The 20,342-nt window shown below is 42.9% G+C and overlaps 1 protein-coding gene across 1 annotated transcript in view; it reads left to right on the plus strand.

The window, feature by feature from the left end:
• The first annotated feature begins 6,292 nt into the window (after positions 1-6,292).
• The window catches only part of ankfn1a (ankyrin repeat and fibronectin type III domain containing 1a), a 54,220-nt gene continuing 40,170 nt past the window's right edge, over positions 6,293-20,342 (plus strand). Inside the window, exon 1 of the mRNA XM_061926681.2 lies at positions 6,293-6,412. The gene's annotated coding sequence lies outside the window, so the exon portion shown is untranslated. The remainder of the gene's footprint in view (positions 6,413-20,342) is intronic.

Here is a 20,342-nt window from a genome sequence, read left to right on the forward strand (position 1 = left end):
AAGGGTTCTTAGTGGAACTCCCTGCATGGGTTCTAGATGAAACCCTTGACAAACGAAAGGGTTCTTAGTGGAACTCCCTGTGTGGGTTCTAGATGAAACCCTTGAAATACAAAAGGGTTCTTAGTGGAACTCCCTGCGTGGGTTCTAGTTGAAAGTCTTGAAATACAAAAGGGTTCTTAGTGGAACTCCCTGTGTGGGTTCTAGATGAAACCCTTGAAATACAAAAGGGTTCTTAGTGGAACTCCCTGTGTGGGTTCTAGATGAAACCCTTGAAATACGAAAGGGTTCTTAGTGGAACTCCCTGTGTGGGTTCTAGATGAAACCCTTGAAACATGAAAGGGTTCTTAGTGGAACTCCCTGCATGGGTTCTAGATGAAACCCTTGACAAACGAAAAGGTTCTTAGTGGAACTCCCTGTGTGGGTTCTAGATGAAACCCTTGAAATACAAAAGGGTTCTTAGTGGAACTCCCTGCGTGGGTTCTAGTTGAAAGTCTTGAAATACAAAAGGGTTCTTAGTGGAACTCCCTGTGTGGGTTCTAGATGAAACCCTTGAAATACGAAAGGGTTCTTAGTGGAACTCCCTGTGTGGGTTCTAGATGAAACCCTTGAAATACAAAAGGGTTCTTAGTGGAACTCCCTGCGTGGGTTCTAGATGAAACCCTTGAAACATGAAAGGGTTCTTAGTGGAACTCCCCGCATGGGTTCTAGATGAAACCCTTGACAAACGAAAGGGTTCTTAGTGGAACTCCCTGTGTGGGTTCTAGATGAAACCCTTGAAATACAAAACGGTTCTTAGTGGAACTCCCTGCGTGGGTTCTAGTTGAAAGTCTTGAAATACAAAAGGGTTCTTAGTGGAACTCCCTGCATGGGTTCTAGATGAAACCCTTGACAAACGAAAGGGTTCTTAGTGGAACTCCCTGTGTGGGTTCTAGATGAAACCCTTGAAATACAAAAGGGTTCTTAGTGGAACTCCCTGCGTGGGTTCTAGTTGAAAGTCTTGAAATACAAAAGGGTTCTTAGTGGAACTCCCTGTGTGGGTTCTAGATGAAACCCTTGAAATACGAAAGGGTTCTTAGTGGAACTCCCTGTGTGGGTTCTAGATGAAACCCTTGAAATACAAAAGGGTTCTTAGTGGAACTCCCTGCGTGGGTTCTAGATGAAACCCTTGAAACCTGAAAGGGTTCTTAGTGGAACTCCCTGCATGGGTTCTAGATGAAACCCTTGACAAATGAAAGGGTTCTTAGTGGAACTCCCTGTGTGGGTTCTAGATGAAACCCTTGAAATACAAAAGGGTTCTTAGTGGAACTCCCTGCGTGGGTTCTAGTTGAAAGTCTTGAAATACAAAAGGGTTCTTAGTGGAACTCCCTGTGTGGGTTCTAGATGAAACCCTTGAAATACGAAAGGGTTCTTAGTGGAACTCCCTGTGTGGGTTCTAGATGAAACCCTTGAAACATGAAAGGGTTCTTAGTGGAACTCCCTGCATGGGTTCTAGATGAAACCCTTGACAAACGAAAGGGTTCTTAGTGGAACTCCCTGTGTGGGTTCTAGATGAAACCCTTGAAACATGAAAGGGTTCTTAGTGGAACTCCCTGCATGGGTTCTAGATGAAACCCTTGACAAACGAAAGGGTTCTTAGTGGAACTCCCTGTGTGGGTTCTAGATGAAACCCTTGAAATACAAAAGGGTTCTTAGTGGAACTCCCTGCGTGGGTTCTAGATGAAACCCTTGAAACCTGAAAGGGTTCTTAGTGGAACTCCCTGCATGGGTTCTAGATGAAACCCTTGACAAACGAAAGGGTTCTTAGTGGAACTCCCTGTGTGGGTTCTAGATGAAACCCTTGAAATACGAAAGGGTTCTTAGTGGAACTCCCTGTGTGGGTTCTAGATGAAACCCTTGAAACATGAAAGGGTTCTTAGTGGAACTCGCTGCATGGGTTCTAGATGAAACCCTTGACAAACGAAAGGGTTCTTAGTGGAACTCCCTGTGTGGGTTCTAGATGAAACCCTTGAAATACAAAAGGGTTCTTAGTGGAACTCCCTGCGTGGGTTCTAGTTGAAAGTCTTGAAATACAAAAGGGTTCTTAGTGGAACTCCCTGTGTGGGTTCTAGATGAAACCCTTGAAATACGAAAGGGTTCTTAGTGGAACTCCCTGTGTGGGTTCTAGATGAAACCCTTGAAACATGAAAGGGTTCTTAGTGGAACTCCCTGCATGGGTTCTAGATGAAACCCTTGACAAACGAAAGGGTTCTTAGTGGAACTCCCTGTGTGGGTTCTAGATGAAACCCTTGAAACATGAAAGGGTTCTTAGTGGAACTCCCTGCATGGGTTCTAGATGAAACCCTTGACAAACGAAAGGGTTCTTAGTGGAACTCCCTGTGTGGGTTCTAGATGAAACCCTTGAAATACAAAAGGGTTCTTAGTGGAACTCCCTGCGTGGGTTCTAGATGAAACCCTTGAAACATGAAAGGGTTCTTAGTGGAACTCGCTGCATGGGTTCTAGATGAAACCCTTGACAAACGAAAGGGTTCTTAGTGGAACTCCCTGTGTGGGTTCTAGATGAAACCCTTGAAATACAAAAGGGTTCTTAGTGGAACTCCCTGCGTGGGTTCTAGTTGAAAGTCTTGAAATACAAAAGGGTTCTTAGTGGAACTCCCTGTGTGGGTTCTAGATGAAACCCTTGAAATACGAAAGGGTTCTTAGTGGAACTCCCTGTGTGGGTTCTAGATGAAACCCTTGAAACATGAAAGGGTTCTTAGTGGAACTCCCTGCATGGGTTCTAGATGAAACCCTTGACAAACGAAAGGGTTCTTAGTGGAACTCCCTGTGTGGGTTCTAGATGAAACCCTTGAAACATGAAAGGGTTCTTAGTGGAACTCCCTGCATGGGTTCTAGATGAAACCCTTGACAAACGAAAGGGTTCTTAGTGGAACTCCCTGTGTGGGTTCTAGATGAAACCCTTGAAATACAAAAGGGTTCTTAGTGGAACTCCCTGCGTGGGTTCTAGATGAAACCCTTGAAACCTGAAAGGGTTCTTAGTGGAACTCCCTGCATGGGTTCTAGATGAAACCCTTGACAAACGAAAGGGTTCTTAGTGGAACTCCCTGTGTGGGTTCTAGATGAAACCCTTGAAATACGAAAGGGTTCTTAGTGGAACTCCCTGTGTGGGTTCTAGATGAAACCCTTGAAACATGAAAGGGTTCTTAGTGGAACTCGCTGCATGGGTTCTAGATGAAACCCTTGACAAACGAAAGGGTTCTTAGTGGAACTCCCTGTGTGGGTTCTAGATGAAACCCTTGAAATACAAAAGGGTTCTTAGTGGAACTCCCTGCGTGGGTTCTAGTTGAAAGTCTTGAAATACAAAAGGGTTCTTAGTGGAACTCCCTGTGTGGGTTCTAGATGAAACCCTTGAAATACGAAAGGGTTCTTAGTGGAACTCCCTGTGTGGGTTCTAGATGAAACCCTTGAAACATGAAAGAGTTCTTAGTGGAACTCCCTGCGTGGGTTCTTTGTAGAACCTCTCATGGGGGGTTCTGGGTGGAACCTTACACACACAGTTCTAGGTAGAACCCTCCAAAAGGGTTCCAGGTGGAACCTTTATAAAAAGGTTCTACCTGGAGCCAAAAAGGGTTCTCCTATGAGGACGAGCCGAAGAACCTTATATGGTTCTACTTAGCACTTTTATTTCTAAGAGTGTAGACAGCACCGACGCTCAACAACAACACATCATTTGCAGACTATAATTACCATATTTTCCGCACCATAAGGCGCCCTGGGTTATAAGCCGAGCCTTCAATGAACGGCATATTTCAAAACTTTGTCCACCTATAAGCCGCCCGGTGTTGTAAGCCGCATCTAACTGCGCTAAAGGGAATGTCAAAAAAACAGTCAGATAGGTCAGTCAAACTTTAATAATATATTAAAAACCAGCGTTCTAACAACTCTGTTCACTCCCAAAATGTACGCAAATGTGCAATCACAAACATAGTAAAATTCAAAATAGTGCAGAGCAATAACATCAATGTTACATAATGTTGCTCGAACGTTAATGTCACAACCAGGGCCGGCCCGTGGCATAGGCCGTATAGGCAAATTCTAAGGGCGCCGTCCATCAGGGGGCGCCACGCAAGTGCCACAAATGTTGGAGAGAAAGAAAAAAAAAGAGAAAAAAAGGTGGTACTATTATTTCTAAATACAAAAAATAATCCCACGTTAATTAAAATGCAAAGTAAAGCCTATTTAATAGAAATATTATTTGTTACAACATTCCGCCCCCCCAGCACGATGCGCCCCCTCCCTTCCCGTATCATGACTCTTTTTGGACGTCACCACATCAAAAAATCAACACAAGATGTCAAAACGGCCAAAACTGTCAGGTGCCCAGGGAAGAAAAAAGAGAAAAGAAAATGAGGAGAAACAAGAAAAGACAGAGGTAGCAGGTAGGTAACGTTAGCCTACATGAAATTATTTGTCTGTTACAGAATGTGATAGTAACCTGGCTTTTTAGCATTAAGCTAATGTTACATGATTCGGCAATTGCTAATCAATAAATAGCTAGTTCTGTTTTAACGTCGGGTTAATATTGTGGAGGGGGCTAAATTGTTATGGAAAATAATAATGTAACGTTAGGTAATTACAGTACTCCCACCTTACATTCCTCAGGGACATTTGTATTAGATCTTTTAAGCAGGTGTTTTTTGTTTACATTGTTATTGCCTTCTGGTTAGCTAATGTTTGCCCTGCAGGTAATAGTCACTTTTCCACCCCTTTATATATTAGGTATAGTTGTAAGTAAAAAAAAAAAAGGTCAAAGACAAAGCTATTCGGTTTCTTGTGAGTATATACAGTTCACTGCCGATGTGGGGGGGGGCGCCACCTAAAATCTTGCCTAGGGCGCCAGATTGGTTAGGGCCGGACACAAAATAAACATAACGCTCACTTTCTGAAGTTATTCTTCATTCATAAATCCCTCGAATTCTTCTCCTTCGGTGTCCGAATTAAAAAGTTGGGCGAATACGGGATCCAAAATGGCCGGCTCCGTCTCGTCGAAGTCATTGCCTTCCGGAAAGCTCGGACCACAGTTGTGACCGAAATATCCGCCCAGGCATTTACGATCCACTGGCAGATGTTGGCATATGTCGTCCGGCGCTGTCTCCCTGTCTTAGTGAAGGTGTGTTCGCCTTCGGTCATCCATTGTTCCCACGCCGTTTGCAGTCGTGCTTTAAATGCCTTGTTGACACCAATATCAAGCGGTTGGAGTTCTTTGGTTAATCCACCCGGAATGACGGCGAGTGTTGTATTTGTGTGCTTCACTTGTTTTTTGACACCATCTGTGATGTGGGCGCGCATGGAGTCGTATATCAACATGGAACACACAAAGGAAATGAAACGTAATACCCGCGCGCTTCTTCTTCTACGGGGGCGGGTGGTTGCTTACCGTAGAAGAAGAAGCGCTTCCTCTTCTACGGGGGCGGGTGCTTACCTTGGCAGTTGCTTACCATAGAAGAAGAAGCGCTTCCTCTTCTACGGGGAAAAAAGATGGCGGCTGTTTACCGTAGTTGCGAGACCGAAACTTTATGAAAATAAATATTTATATTAATCCATATATAAGGCGCACCGGGTTATAAGCCGCACTGTCAGCTTTTGTGAAAATTTGTGGTTTTTAGGTGCGGCTTATAGTGCGGAAAATACGGTACTGCTTTGCAAAAAATATTTTGAACCCAAATAAGTGAAATGACATCATCTCCCACGGCACACCAGACTGTATAGTGTGCCGCGGCACAGTGGTTGAAAAACACTGCTTTGATGTACCTAATTGACTGGCCGCCGTGTGCACGTAGTTTGCCAGTGACGGTTGGAACGATGGACTGTTTTTCCGTCCCCTGCAACATCACATCATTTTCACGCCCGCTAATCCCCCCCCATTGTTGCCTTCTCCTGCGCCTGCCACTCCTACATGCGCGTGTGTGTGCGCCCGAGATATGAAAGGCTCTTCAAACATCTCCATCTCATCACTTCTCCTCCCTCTCGCACCGCTCTGTTCGCTCGCTCGCTGGCTCTGGTGCCGGTGGACCATGCGCCCGCCTGCTGAACAGGTGGACGCAGAGCCTGAAGGCAGCCACTGGCTCTCCTCCAGTGAGTATCAGCCACTTTCGGAGCCGCCGTCAGATGAATAGTTTTCTGGAGATGTTCTGGGGGTCGGTCTTCCACTCGCGGCGGCAAAAACACTTTCCTTCCGGGCGCCGGCGGCTGGGACTTGACTTGCTCCTGATTGTCTTGTGTCCTCCAGGACCGAGGGTAAGATCTCACGCTTGGCTCAGAGGTGGAACCGGCGCGCGGCAGGAGATGCTCTGATCCAAGAACTCCAGCCCTGGTTTTACACGGGACTCCCCGGCTCCTCGGTCAGCCTGGACAGGTGAGGACACGCGTGGAAGGTCCAAGTGACCCGCCTGCGGGATGTGACGGAAATAACGGCTTTTTTTTTTTACGAGATTGTGTCCATTTGTCAGGTCAGAAGTTAGATGGATGTTCCTCTTCCCAGAACATCTAGTCCAACATGTCCTGCTGAAATGATTGAACTCATTAAAGGGTTGGAATTAGGACTTACATTTAAAACACGTCCTTGAGGTCTACTTTTACACTCAATTATTAACACTGAATTATGCTTTAAAGTTAAAGTAGCAATGATTGTCACACACACACACTAGGTGTGGCGAAATTATTCTCTGCATTTGACCTATCACCCTTGATCACCCCCTGGGAGGTGAGGGGAGCAGTGAGCAGCAGCAGTGGCCGCGCTCGGGAATCATTTTTGGTGATTTAACCCCCAATTCCAACCCTTGATGCTGAGTGCCAAGCAGGGATGTAATGGCTCCCATTTTTATAGTCTTTGGTATGACTCGGCCGGGGTTTGAACTCACAACCTACCAGAGGTGGGACCAAGTCATTGTTTTGCAAGTCACAAGTAAGTCTCAAGTCTTTGCCCTCAAGTCCGAGTCAAGTCCCGAGTCAAGACAGGCAAGCCCCGAGTCAAGTCCAAAGTCAAGACTGGAAAGTCTCAAGTCAAGTCCTAAGTCCTGCATTTTGAGTTTCGAGTCCTTTCAAGTCCTTTTAACCACAGACTAATATATTAACACAGATTGTGTATGCTTTTCAAACGCTGTATTTATTTATTAAAACAAGTGCATTTTAAATTGCAGGAAAGAAAATTGTGCTGACATTGCACTTTATAATAGCACTATTAACCAGTCATTTTAAACATTAACTCATTCCTTTACAGAACAAGCACATTGAAAAATAAAGTGCAAATGTACTTATTTGTACAAAAGTGTTAACATTGAAAAAACATGACATATACGTGAACATAACAAAAAAGTTGTACTTTTTATATGTCAGGGCCCTATGCTGCATTGCATTTGCAAAAGACCAAATTAGCCAAGAGTCTGTCAGTCATTTGTGCACGATGGGGGCGTAGTATGATGCCACCATGGCTGAAAACTCGCTCCACTGGAGCACTGGAGGCAGGCACTGCCAAGACTCTCATGGCCACTCGGAACAGTGAAGGAAGAGTCTTCATGTTCAATGCCCAGAACAAAAGGGGGGAGAGAGTTGTTTTGGGTTGGTGCACTACTTGTAAGTGTATCTTGTGTTTTTTATGTTGATTTAATTAAAAAAAGAAAAAAAAAAATTATTTCTTGTGCGGCCCGATACCAATCGATCCACGGACCAGTACCGGGCCGCGGCCCGGTGGTTGGGGACCACTGAGGTAAACAACCAACAGTATGTCAGAAAGCTAGCTAAAACGGTACACATATTTATAATATAGTATACATTTTAACTGACCTTTATTTGACTATTTTTGTCTTTTTTTAGGTGGCTAAAATACGCGGTGCTGCTGACCGCCGTCTAACGTTACGTGTGATATATTGACTAACGTAACCCTGCTTAAAAAAAATCACTGAACAAAAAGTATGAATAAGGTAGTGAACTGCAACAGATTCCCGTGTTTGCAATAACGTTATAACGTTAGCAGTGAGTTTACAGCCTCACTGATTTAACTACACAGCAAATAAAAGTCACGTTACTTAGCCAATAAACGTTATCTTACATTCAAAACTTACCCTTCTTTGTGCAACTTCAAATGCCGGACGAAGTTGGAAGTTGTTGCCTCTCCATCAGTCATTTTGGAACCGCATGTGTTGCATACTGCAAACCGTTTTGTGTTGACCACCTCGTAATTTTTATACCCAAACAAAATTATTTTAGGTATCATTTTTTGTTCACTGGCGTGTGGTTTGGACATGTCTTCTTCGTTGGTTGTCCTGCAGTTTGATTGGATGAATGCTGTGTGATGAAAACAAAGTAGATCTAATTTGATTGGCTGTTGTACTGAGAGCACACCAGCTGACACACGCAACGCTGATAGACAAGTACACAATGAAAAATACGGAGCGCTCCCGAATAACTTTTTCATCTTTGGGTTTTGGGGAAAGTAGCAAGTCACGTCAAGTCATGTCAATTCAAAAGGCTCAAGTCCAAGTGAAGTCACAAGTCATTGATGTTAAAGTCTAAGTCGAGTTGCAAGTCTTTTTACATTTTGTCAAGTCGAGTCTAAAGTCATCAAATTCATGACTCGAGTCTGACTCGAGTTCAAGTCATGTGACTCGAGTCCACACCTCTGCAACCTACCCATCTCAGGGCGGACACTCTAGCCACTAAGGCCACTTATTGTTGTGCTATTGAAAAATGATATCAGTTCACAACCTTGTCTAATGACATTAAGTTGATTCTTTATTGGACATTTAAACATTGATTAAGAAAAATAAGAAAGGACAAAACAACATTTACATACAATTATGTTGTGCTACAATAAACCAAATTAATAATGACTGTTCTAACTAAACTGTCAATGTAAGTACAAACCCCGTTTCCATATGAGTTGGGAAATTGTGTTAGATGTAAATATAAACGGAATACAATGATTTGCAAATCATTTTCAACCCATATTCAGTTGAATGCAATACAAAGACAACATATTTGATTTAATTTAGATTTTCCTGGCTGCAACACGTGCCAAAGTAGTTGGGAAAGGGCATGTTCACCACTGTGTTACATGGCCTTTCCTTTTAACAACACTCAATAAACGTTTGGAAACTGAGGAGACACATTTTTGAAGCTTCTCAGGTGGAATTCTTTCCCATTCTTGCTTGATGTACAGCTTAAGTTGTTCAACAGTCCGGGGGTCTCCGTTGTGCTATTTTAGGCTTCATAATGCGCCACACATTTTCGATGGGAGACAGGTCTGGACTGCAGGCGGGCCAGGAAAGTACCCGCACTCTTTTACTATGAAGCCACGGTGATGTAACACGTGGCTTGGCATTGTCTTGCTGAAATAAGCAGGGGCGTCCATTTGGATGGCAACATATGTTGCTCCAAAACCTGTATGTACCTTTCAGCATTAATGGTGCCTTCACAGATGTGTAAGTTACCCATGTCTTGGGCACTAATACACCCCCATACCATCACACATGCTGCCTTTTACACTTCCGGATGGTTCTTTTCCTCTTTGGTCCGGAGGACACAACATCCACAGTTTCCAAAAACTATTTGAAATGAGGACTCGTCAGACCACAGAACACTTTTCCACTTTGTATCAGTCCATCTTAGATGAGCTCGGGCCCAGCGAAGCCGACGGCGTTTCTGGGTGTTGTTGATAAACGGTTTTCGCCTCGCATAGGAGAGTTTTAACTTGCACTTACAGATGTAGCGACCAACTGTAGTTACTGACAGTGGGTTTCTGAAGTGTTCCTGAGCCCATGTGGTGATATCCTTTACACACTGCTTGTTGATGCAGTACAGCCTGAGGGATCGAAGGACACGGGCTTAGCTGCTTACGTGCAGTGATTTGTCCAGGTTCTCTGAACCCTTTGATGTGATTACGGACCGTAGATGGTGAAATCCCTAAATTCCTTGCAATAGCTGGTTGAGAAAGGTTTTTCTTAAACTGTTCAACAATTTGCTCACGCATTTGTTGACAAAGTGGTGACCCTCGCCCCATCCTTGTTTGTGAATGACTGAGCATTTCATGGAATCTACTTTTATACCCAATCATGGCACCCACCTGTTCCCAATTAGCCTGCACACCTGTGGGATGTTCCAAATAAGTGTTTGATGAGCATTCCTCAACTTTATCAGTATTTATTGCCACCTTTCCCAACTTCTTTGTCACGTGTTGCTGGCATCAAATTCTAAAGTTAATGATTATTTGCAGAAAAAATAAAGTTTATGAGTTTGAACATCAAATATGTTGTCTTTGTAGCATATTCAACTGAATATGGCTTGAAAATGATTTGCAAGTCATTGTATTCCGTTTATGGAAACAGGGTTTGTACATCTACATGTAATTATGATGTGTTAAAATATATAAACCAAAATAATATATATATATATTTTTTTTAACAAAACTCAATAAAATGAAAATACAGTTTTACCAATTTGGTCGTATTTTTTGCACTTCTTAACTTTAGCCCCAGACTTCATCTTTTTGTTTGATATTGTTATTACTGCCACAAGTGGCAGAAAAGTGTATTACAACTGAGAGCTCGGCTGATAAACAGATATTTTTTGGCGGCCCCATAGGGGGCCCCGTGGTTAAGAGACACCAACAGATATATGGTAGAGATTTATCCAGAGTGCTTTGCGCGTGTCCGACGTAGTCCAAACTTTTTGACATGGGGGGGCCGCAGTGGCCTAAAAAAAAATTTGCCCGGGGACCAAAAGCCGCCTGCATGTAAAGTAACAATATATATATATATATATATATATATATATATATATATATATATATATATATATATATATATATATATATATATATGTATGTGTGCGAAAAAATCACAAGACTATTTCATCTCTACAGGCCTGTTTCATGAGGGGTTCCCTCAATCATCAGGAGATTTTAATGGGAGCATTCACATACCATGGTTTATATAGGGCACAGAGTGGGTGGGTACAGGCTGGCGTAGGGGCGTGGTGATTGGCTCATGTGTTACCTAGGAGGTGTTTCCGTCTGTGGCGGCATGCTGATACAATTTCGCTGCGCTTGTTGAGGGACGACAGGTCTGGACGGTAAATAATAAACAGTTTCTCTTTCAAGCATAGGTTGCATCTTTTATTACCACTATTGTAAGGTGTGCTGGATGCAAGAATTTGCCATGTTATTGAATATTCAACATTATTGTCTTTGAGGTCCCAAATGTGTTTGCTGAGTTCTGTGGTATTCCGCAGGTTTTGGTTCCTGAAAGAAGCCTTGTGATTGTTCCATCTGGTTTTAAACTCTCCCTCGGTTAATCCTACATATGTGTCGGATGTGTTAATGTCCTTGCGTGTTACCTTAGATTGGTAAACAACTGATGTTTGTAAGCACCCACCGTTGAGAGGGCAATCAGGTTTCTTGCCCTCTCAACGGGGGGTGCTTACAAACATCAGTTGTTTACCAATCTAAGGTAACACGCAAGGACATTAACACATCCGACACATATGTAGGATTAACTGAAGGAGAGTTTAAAACCAGATGGAACAATCACAAGGCTTCTTTCAGGAACCAAAACCTGCGGAATACCACAGAACTCAGCAAACACATTTGGGACCTCAAAGACAATAATGTTGAATATTCAATAACATGGCAAATTCTTGCATCCAGCACACCTTACAATAGCGGTAATAAAAGATGCAACCTATGCTTGAAAGAGAAACTGTTTATTATTTACCGTCCAGACCTGTCATCCCTCAACAAGCGCAGCGAAATTGTAACAGCATGCCGCCACAGACGGAAACACCTCCTAGGTAACACATGAGCCAATCACCACGCCCCTAGGCCAGCCTGTACCCACCCACTCTGTGCCCTATATAAACCATGGTATGTGAATGCTCCCATTAAAATCTCCTGATGATTGAGGGAAACCCCCCTCATGAAACAGGCCTGTAGAGATGAAATAGTCTTGTGATTTTTTTTCCCACACATACATATATATATATATATATATATATATATATATATATATATATATATATATATATATATATATATATAGCTAGAATTCACTGAAAGTCAAGTATTTCTTATATATATATATATATATCTTAACCACGCAAAGCTGTAATTGTAGTCTGCAAATGATGTGTTGTTGTTGAATGTCGGTGCTGTCTAGAGCTCGGCAGAGTAACCGTGTAATACTCTTCCATATCAGTAGGTGGCAGCCGCTAGCTAATTGCTTTGTAGATGTCGGAAACAGGTAAAAAGGTGTCTAATGCTTAAACCAAAAATTAACAAAAGGTGAGTGCCTTTAAGAAAAGGCATTGAAGCTTAGGGAAGGCTATGCAGAACCAAACTAAAACTGAACTGGCTACAAAGTAAATAAAAACAGAATGCTGGACGACAGCAAAGACTTACTGTGGAGCAAAGACGGCGTCCACAATGTACATCCGAACATGACATGACAATCAACAATGTCCCCACAAAGAAGGATAAAAACAACTGAAATATTCTTGATTGCTAAAACAAAGATTGTTTTTAATCATATTTATTTTATATTGTTTTAATTGTGTTTAATATTGTTGTGCAGCACTTTGGAAACATTTTGTTGTTTAAATGTGCTATAAAAAATAAAGTGGATTGGATTGGATTGAAAGTAGATGCGGTAAATATCGCTCAAAGGAAGACATGAAACTGCTACAGGAAAATACCAAAAAAAAGAGAAAAAGCCACCAAAATAGGAGCGCAAGACAAGAAGTAAAACACTACACACAGGAAAACAGCAAAAAAAAGTCCAAATAAGTCAGGGTGTGATGTGACAGGTGGTGACAGTACACCTACTTTGAGACAAGAGCTATACAGGTAAAAGCCAGTAAATTAGAATATTTTGAAAAACTTGATTTATTTCAGTAATTGCATTCAAAAGGTGTAACTTGTACATTATATTTATTCATTGCACACAGACTGATGCATTCAAATGTTTATTTCATTTAATTTTGATGATTTGAAGTGGCAACAAATGAAAATCCAAAATTCCGTGTGTCACAAAATTAGAATATTACTTAAGGCTAATACAAAAAAGGGATTTTTAGAAATGTTGGCCAACTGAAAAGTATGAAAATGAAAAATATGAGCATGTACAATACTCAATACTTGGTTGGAGCTCCTTTTGCCTCAATTACTGCGTTAATGCGGCGTGGCATGGAGTCGATGAGTTTCTGGCACTGCTCAGGTGTTATGAGAGCCCAGGTTGCTCTGATAGTGGCCTTCAACTCTTCTGCGTTTTTGGGTCTGGCATTCTGCATCTTCCTTTTCACAATACCCCACAGATTTTCTATGGGGCTAAGGTCAGGGGAGTTGACGGGCCGATTTAGAACAGAAATACCATGGTCCGTAAACCAGGCATGGGTAGATTTTGCGCTGTGTGAGGGCGCCAAGTCCTGTTGGAACTTGAAATCTCCATCTCCATAGAGCAGGTCAGCAGCAGGAAGCATGAAGTGCTCTAAAACTTGCTGGTAGACGGCTGCGTTGACCCTGGATCTCAGGAAACAGAGTGGACCGACACCAGCAGATGACATGGCACCCCAAACCATCACTGATGGTGGAAACTTTACACTAGACTTCAGGCAACGTGGATCCTGTGCCTCTCCTGTCTTCCTCCAGACTCTGGGACCTCGATTTCCAAAGGAAATGCAAAATTTGCTTTCGTCAGAAAACATGACTTTGGACCACTCAGCAGCAGTCCAGCTCTTTTTTTTCCTTAGCCCAGGTGAGACGCTTTTCGCGCTGTTTCTTGGTCAACAGTGGCTTGACACGAGGTATGCGGCAGTTGAAACCCATGTCTTTCAAGCGTCTCTTGGTGGTGGATCTTGAAGCACTGACTCCAGCAGCTGTCCACTCCTTCTGAATCTCCCCCACATTTTTGAATGGGTTTTTTTTCACAATCTTGACCAGGGCGCGGTGATCCCTATCGCTTGTACACTTTTTCTGACCACAGTTTTTCCTTCCCTTTGCCTCTCCATTAATGTGTTTGGACACAGAGCTCTGAGAACAGCCAGCCTCTTCAGCAATAACCTTTTGTGTCTTTCCCTCCTTGTGCAATGTGTCGATGGTTGCCTTTTGGACAGCTGTCAAATCTGAAGTCTTCCCCATGTTTGTGTAGGCTTCAGAACTGGACTGAGAGACCATTTAAAGCCCTTTGCAGGTGTTTTGAGTTAATCAGCTGATTAGTTTGTGGCACCAGGTGTCTTCAAAATTGAACCCTTACACAATATTCTAATTTTGTGACACACGGAATTTTGGATTTTCATTTGTTGCCACTTCAAATCATCAAAATTAAATGAAATAAACATTTGAATGCATCAGTCTGTGTGCAATGAATAAATATAATGTACAAGTTACACCTTTTGAATGCAATTACTGAAATAAATCAAGTTTTTCAAAATATTCTAATTTACTGGCTTTTACCTGTATGTCATTTCACTTATTTGGGTTCAAAATATTTTTTGCAAAGCAGTAATTGTAGTCTGCAAATGATGTGTTGATGTTGAGTGTCGGTGCTGTCTACACTCTTAGAAATAAAAGTGCTAAGTAGAACCATATAAGGTTCTTCGGCTCGTCCTCATAGGAGAACCCTTTTTGGCTCCAGGTAGAACCTTTTTACAAAGGTTCCACCTGGAACCCTTTTGGAGGGTTCTACCTAGAACTGTGTGTGTAAGGTTCCACCCAGAACCCCCCATGAGAGGTTCTACAAAGAACCCATGCAGGGAGTTCCACTAAGAACCCTTTCATGTTTCAAGGGTTTCATCTAGAACCCACACAGGGAGTTCCACTAAGAACCCTTTCGTATTTCAAGGGTTTCATCTAGAACCCACACAGGGAGTTCCACTAAGAACCCTTTTGTATTTGAAGACTTTCAACTAGAACCCACGCAGGGAGTTCCACTAAGAACCCTTTTTTATTTCAAGGGTTTCATCTAGAACCCACACAGGGAGTTCCACTAAGAACCCTTTCGTTTGTCAAGGGTTTCATCCAGAACCCATGCAGGGAGTTCCACTAAGAACCCTTTCATGTTTCAAGGGTTTCATCTAGAACCCACACAGGGAGTTCCACTAAGAACCCTTTCGTATTTCAAGGGTTTCATCTAGAACCCACACAGGGAGTTCCACTAAGAACCCTTTTGTATTTGAAGACTTTCAACTAGAACCCACGCAGGGAGTTCCACTAAGAACCCTTTTGTATTTCAAGGGTTTCATCTAGAACCCACACAGGGAGTTCCACTAAGAACCCTTTTGTATTTCAAGACATTCAACTAGAACCCACGCAGGGAGTTCCACTAAGAACCCTTTCGTATTTCAAGGGTTTCATCTAGAACCCACACAGGGAGTTCCACTAAGAACCCTTTTGTATTTCAAGACTTTCAACTAGAACCCACGCAGGGAGTTCCACTAAGAACCCTTTTGTATTTCAAGGGTTTCATCTAGAACCCACACAGGGAGTTCCACTAAGAACCCTTTCGTTTGTCAAGGGTTTCATCTAGAACCCATGCAGGGAGTTCCACTAAGAACCCTTTCAGGTTTCAAGGGTTTCATCTAGAACCCACACAGGGAGTTCCACAAAGAACTCTTTCATGTTTCAAGGGTTTCATCTAGACCTGACACAGGGGGTTCTAAAAACATCCCTTTTCAAAGGTTTTCACCGATAACCGTCTTGTCTTCTGAGGGTTCTATAAAGAACCATATTGTATTCTACAGATCAGTTTTTGTGGTCATTTATCATGTTGACATTGAACAAACATTCAAAACATTTGAATGAGAAAAACATTTATTTAAAGATAGGCACCATTATTGGCAAATGTTATCAGGCAGTATGTCCCTGGTGACACAGGATCTTACCCATGCTTTCAACAATCCCTGAAGAACTCTTTCTTCCAAAAACGGTTCTCTGGATCAAAATAGTTCTTACTGGAACCCTTAGTGTTAGTGAGAACCCTTTTAAAACCAATTATTCAGAAAAGGGGTTTTAAAGGGTTCTCTGGATCAAAATGGTTCTTACTGGAACCATTAGCGTTACCAAGAACCCTTGAAAAACCCTTTCTTTGGGAAAGGGTTTTTCAGAAGCAAATGGTTCCAGTTAGAACCTCAGCCCTTGTAGAAGAACCCTTTTAGAACACGTTCTCTTAGATTTCCATGTTATGATACATGTTCACATTATTTATTGACTGTATCTAAAAAAGATAAAAATATATTTTTATTTAAATGAAGATATGAAATAATCCTAAATGAAATACGATGACTTGGTTTATATTATTGTATATACTAGGGCAGGGGTCACCAACGCGGTGCCCAAATATTCTAATTTACTGGCTTTTACCTGTAGTGGTTATGCTTTAAAGTCATATCCAACGACATTTTACTGTCAACTGAGTTTCATTTTTTAATGATTTCTGCTGGTGGTGTGCCTCCGCTTTTTTTCAACGCAACAAATGTGCCTTGGCTCAAAAAAGGTTGAAAAAGACTAATGTGGGCCACAAGGAAGGAAACACAAATCCTATCATGGCCTGTTCAAGAACAGTGTCCACATATTTTATTATTGACTGTGCTTTGTCCCTTCGCTTCAAGATTATTACTTGCTAGTTCAAACATTAGTGCGCCAGCATCCCGGTTGTTGCCATGGTTACGGGCAGCGGTGGTTTAACTGGACGTGGCCTGAGACTTTGAAGCATAAGAAGGTGGTCCACCTGCTGTACATAAACTAGGACGCCCTATTTGTTAGGACCTTGTTTTTTAACGAGGCCTGGGAATTTGAATTAAAAGGAATGATTAATCATCATTAGCATTCTAGCCAATTCAATAAAGAGACCTTTAAGTGTCGACTCTAACGAGGAGTCATTAACGCGACGAGCCAATCAGCTCCGGTTTGTCGGCAGAGCGGCGTCCTGCGGAACAATCAGCCGGAGCGCCCCTTTTTAATCCCGGACCCCGCAGGTGTGTTCTCATCCACGGACGAGATGTTGACGGAGTCGTGCGCGGGGAAACTCTCCTCACGCGCCTGCCAGGGAAACTAGCCGTCATGTCTGAGACGTCCTCTGTAGTAGACAACAGAGGTGTGGACTCGAGTCACATGACTTGGACTCGAGTCAGACTCGAGTCATGAATTTGATGACTTTAGACTCGACTTGACAAAATGTAAAAAGACTTGCAACTCGACTTAGACTTTAACATCAATGACTTGTGACTTCACTTGGACTTGAGCCTTTTGAATTGACATGACTTGACATGACTTGCTACTTTCCCCCAAAACCCAAAGATGAAAAAGTTATTCGGGAGCGCTCCGTATTTTTCATCGTGTACTTGTCTATCAGCGTTGCGTGTGTCAGCTGGTGTGCTCTCAGTACAACAGCCAATCAAATTAGATCTACTTTGTTTTCATCACACAGCATTCATCCAATCAAATTGCAGGACAACCAACGAAGAAGACATGTCCAAACCACACGCCAGTGAACAAAAAATGATACCTAAAATAATTTCGTTTGGGTGTAAAAATTACGAGGTGGTCAACACAAAACGGTTTGCAGTATGCAACACATGCGGTTCGAAAATGACTGATGGAGAGGCAACAACTTCCAACTTCGTCCGGCATTTGAAGTTGCACAAAGAACGGTAAGTTTTGAATGTAAGATAACGTTTATTGGCTAAGTAACGTGACTTTTATTTGCTGTGTAGTTAAATCAGAGAGGCTGTAAACTCACTGCTAACGTTATTGCAAACATGGGAATCTGTTGCAGTTCACTACCTTATTCATACTTTTTGTTCAGTGATTTCTTTTAAGCAGGGTTACGTTAGTCAATATATCACACGTAACGTTAGACGGCGGTCAGCAGCACCGCGTATTTTAGCCACCTAAAAAAAGACAAAAATAGTCAAATAAAGGTCAGTTAAAATGTATACTATATTATGAATATGTGTACCGTTTTAGCTAGCTTTCTGACATACATGTTGGTTGTTTACCTCAGTGGTCCCCAACCACCGGGCCGCGGCCCGGTACTGGTCCGTGGATCGATTGGTATCGGGCCGCACAAGAATTTATTTATTTATTTTTTTTTTTTTTTTTAAATTAAATCAACATAAAAAACACAAGATACACTTACAAGTAGTGCACCAACCCAAAACAACTCTCTCCCCCCTTTTGTTCTGGGCATTGAACATGAAGACTCTTCCTTCACTGTTCCGAGTGGCCATGAGAGTCTTGGCAGTGCCTGCCTCCAGTGCTCCAGTGGAGCGAGTTTTCAGCCATGGTGGCATCATACTACGCCCCCATCGTGCACAAATGACTGACAGACTCTTGGCTAATTTGGTCTTTTGCAAATGCAATGCAGCATAGGGCCCTGACATATAAAAAGTACAACTTTTTTGTTATGTTCACGTATATGTCATGTTTTTTCAATGTTAACACTTTTGTACAAATAAGTACATTTGCACTTTATTTTTCAATGTGTTTGTTCTGCAAAGGAATGAGTTAATGTTTAAAATGACTGGTTAATAGTGATATTATAAAGTGCAATGTCAGCACAATTTTCTTTCCTGCAATTTAAAATGCACTTGTTTTAATAAATAAATACAGCGTTTGAAAAGCATACACAATCTGTGTTAATATATTAGTCTGTGGTTAAAAGGACTTGAAAGGACTCGAAACTCAAAATGCAGGACTTAGGACTTGACTTGAGACTTTCCAGTCTTGACTTTGGACTTGACTCGGGGCTTGCCTGTCTTGACTCGGGACTTGACTCGGACTTGAGGGCAAAGACTTGAGACTTACTTGTGACTTGCAAAACAATGACTTGGTCCCACCTCTGGTAGACAAAGTCTGGGGATGTTCATGCATGCCACACGTAGCAATCAGCAAGACGTCACCACTTTAGTAAGGATCTGGCCCCTGGGGGCCTCCAACCTCATTTGGAATATCCGACAGTAAAATTGCTGCAATTGAGTAATTCAGTTCAATGACCATGAACTGTACTTGGATGTGTACACAGCACAGCATTCCCATATATGACCCAATCCAAACAACTTTTCCCACTCATGGTGCAAATAAACACAAAAAGTGACACGTTTTCTTTTATTTTATTCAAGCAGGTAATACTCATTGTGTCAGCAGAAAAGTGTACAAAGAACAAACAGTAGTCACACACTATAGTTACAAGCTCAAATGACTCACAACATCAACATAAAAACACACAATAGGTAAAACAAATAAAAGCTAATGAGTTTATAAAACAGTGTCCGATAGAAACAGCCTGGAATTCAAAGTGATGAGTTCAGGTGGCCTCGGATCTTTCTGTATTTCACTCCGTGACCATGTAACCACCTGTAGCCACAGGAGTCTCCACACGTAAAAGAACATAAATAAAGGAGAACCAGACCAAGAGAGGACATATAAATAAATAAATACCATCCATCGAGAACACACAACACAAACTGCTCACTGAACTTTGTGAGTATTATAAAAAAATGTCCATGCACAACACATCATTTAAAACGACACCCATTTAAATCCCCTGCAATGCATTATATATATGTCCACTAGAGATGCGCGGATAGGCAATTATTTCATCCGCAACCGCATCAGAAAGTCGTCAACCATCCGCCATCCACCCGATGTAACATTTGATCAGAACCGCACCCGCCCGTTGTTATATATCTAATATAGACGATGCAAGGCATTAGTGAGGTTATAAAGCTTTTGCCTGTTAAAGAAAGGAGACTGATCCAATGCAGCACAGACATTCGCGTGCCACGCTGTCACGACCCAGACGCACACCAGTGCGCAATCATATGGGAGCCGCGCTGAGCGCACCTCCAAGCGCGTCTCGCTGCCGGCGACGGCCGGGTATATGGGCCCGACGCTCCAGCGCCATCCATTTTCAGGGCTAGTTGATTCGGCAGGTGGGTTGTTACACACTCCTTAGCGGGTTCCGACTTCCATGGCCACCGTCCTAGCTGCTGTCTATATCAACCAGGGTGAGCCCCACCCCTTTCGTGAGCGCACTGCGCGCGGAGTGACCCCTGTTACGCGCCCCCCGGCAACGGGGGTGGCGGGCAGGTAAGCTGCGCGGGCGCAGCGTGACGCCAGCCGCGGCGAAGGCGGACGAGGCGGGGTGTCGGTGCGGTGGGCGCGGTGGTTACCCTGGACGTGCGTCGGGCCCTTCTCGCGGATCGCCTCAGCTACGGCTCCCGGTGGGGCCCTCTCGGGGGAAGGGGCCTCGGTCCCGGACCCCGGCAAGGCGTCCCTTCTCCGCTCCGTAAAAGTGTCC

Source organism: Nerophis lumbriciformis, linkage group LG32, assembly GCF_033978685.3.
Source record: "Nerophis lumbriciformis linkage group LG32, RoL_Nlum_v2.1, whole genome shotgun sequence".
Lineage (NCBI taxonomy): Eukaryota > Metazoa > Chordata > Actinopteri > Syngnathiformes > Syngnathidae > Nerophis > Nerophis lumbriciformis.